A 2,385-nucleotide genomic window follows, 5' to 3' on the forward strand; every position below is an offset into this window, starting at 1 on the left:
AGTGCTCTAGTACCTGGAGCCGGGTAATTAGGGGCCCGGACCTCGTTCCAGCTCAAGAGTTGGCTTCCTAAGTCCTACACGGCATGTCCAGCCCTATATCTCAAAGGATCGAGTACAACAAAGTGACCTCACCCACTGCTGCGAAGGGTCCAGGACGGTGAAGCCAGGTCCGGAAAGATCGTGCTTGTTTCCTGCAGTGGTCCGGAGCCCTGTGTAGCGCCTTAGCCTGGTTCCGTACCCTAAGCCTACGCACTCCACCACTCGGTAACAAGCACTGAGCTACCTGGACCTGTGCATCTAGAGCCCCGGACCTGGTACCAGCCTGGGACCGGTCCAGGATGACTCCCGCGGGCCTGCTACTAAGCTGTAACTTTGAAGTGGTATACAGGCCAAACCTTGAATGGTGGTAGCCAGTCTCAACCATTGAGCCTACCTACCAGGGGGTCCCGGCATCCGCTTTAAAATTTCATGCAGATCAAGATCCAGTCTCGGTGGTAGACAGACTCAAAAACAACTGAGACTATCTCCCAGGGGGCCGGGGCATTCGCTTTATGCCACGACATCTGCATGTGACAAACAGGAACAAGACGCTTGCTCGCCTTACAAACTATGTGGCACCTAAGCCCAAGGAGGTCCGGAGTATCTTCTACGGCTCAGGTGGCAGATAGGTCCAAACAACTGAACCTATCCGCCAGGGGGCTAGGGCGCCGGGGTGCTGCATACCGCAAATCAACAACTGACAAACATCTAAGTTGAAGTTTCTTCTATTTCAAAAATTTCAACTAACACAGTGTTTGTTACATAATGCAAAAGACACAAAAATACAATCCCCAGCTCAAGGGTCTGCAGGCTCCCGCTTGAAGAAGGCGGCAACGAAGTCGACGACCTCCCGCACGCTGTCCCGAGCGGCGGCCTCCGTCTCCGCTACAGGACCATCGACCACGGGCGTCAGCGAGATGGCCGGGTCATGACTCCGGACGCAGGTCAGGATGTGCTCCGCCACCATCCGGATCAGCTCGCGACCCTCGGCTTCAAACTGACCAGCAAGGACCGGCTCCAGACGATGGAGCCTATCCGAAGCAGAACTCAGCACTGGGAGGGTGTCAGCTATCGAAGCTGGCGGCTCCGCGACCTGGATTGGGCTCATTCCAAATGGCACCAGTGCGAGGCTCGCTTCGGCCGCCCAGTCAGCGATCCGCTGGGCTCCCGCGCGCTGGTCCTCCTGGTGCTTCCGGACCGCCTCCTGGACCGCCTCTTGCACCCGGGTGTCCAGAGCCGCCTTGGCCGCCTCCACCTCGCGGGACCTCTCTTCGAGCTCGTGGGACCTCTCATTGAGCTCAGCCCTCCTCTTCTCCGACCACTCTTTCAGCTTCTTGAGGGAGTCCCGCTGGCGCCCAAGTTCCTTCTCTATGCCGGTGGCGTGGGCCTCCCGCTTATAGAGGGACTTCCGATCCTCCTCCAGCTCCGTCTCGGCAACAGTCAGCTTGCCTGCTCCCTCCTGCAGTTGCTCGCGCAATCCCTGCAGAGTCACAGAGAAGATGTCGAGCTCTTGCCTCCGGACCTCAAGACTCTGGCTGCGAGTCTCCAGCTCGGTCTGCTGGGCCGCGAGGCAAGTCTCGAGGTCAGACCGCTGAGCCGCGAAGCCAACAACCTCCAGGGCGAAATGCTTCTCCCGCTGCGCCAGGGCTTTCTCCCGGTTCGACACTGCGAACTCCTGGTCAAACACCTTCTTAAGGTTGGCTCGGTAGGCCTCTTGGTCCGCCTTGAGCTTCGACCGAGCTTCCGCAGCGCGGGAGGCTTCAGCCTTCGTGTGCGCTTCCAGGCGGGTGTGCCAGTCGGAGAGGCGCTGGCGCTCGCTCTCTAGAGCAGACCACTCCCGCCGGAAGGCCGCCTCGGCGGAGGAGGTCGCCTCCTCGATTGACCGCCGGACCTGAAACAGCACTTGGGGGAGGGGAGTCACCTCCTCCTCCGAGAGTTGGAGCTGCAGGAGCCACCTGCCAAAGACCACCTCCAACTCCTCCTCTGCAACAGGACCGGAGCTGGAGGTGGGGGCCTCCGCTGCAGCACTTGTCTCCGGCGCCTCCGCTGCCGCCGCGTCGGGTGCGGCTGTGCCCAGCACCGGCGCTTCCGCCGCCGCCGCGTCGGGTGCGGCTGCGCCCAGCACCGGCGCCTCCGCCTCCGCCGCCGCCGCGTCCGGAGCAGCTGCGCCCAGCACTGGTGCCTCTGCCGCCGCAGCATCGGGGCCGGCAGCGCCCAGAGCCGGCATCTCAGTCGCCGCAGCGTTGGGTGCGGATGTCCCCAGCGCCTGTGCCTCTGCCATCGCTGCGTCGGGTGCGGCAGCACCTAGCACCGACGCTTCCGCCGCCGCCACGTCGGGTGCGTCTG

This window comes from Panicum virgatum, chromosome 6K (genome assembly GCF_016808335.1).
Source record: "Panicum virgatum strain AP13 chromosome 6K, P.virgatum_v5, whole genome shotgun sequence".
Lineage (NCBI taxonomy): Eukaryota > Viridiplantae > Streptophyta > Magnoliopsida > Poales > Poaceae > Panicum > Panicum virgatum.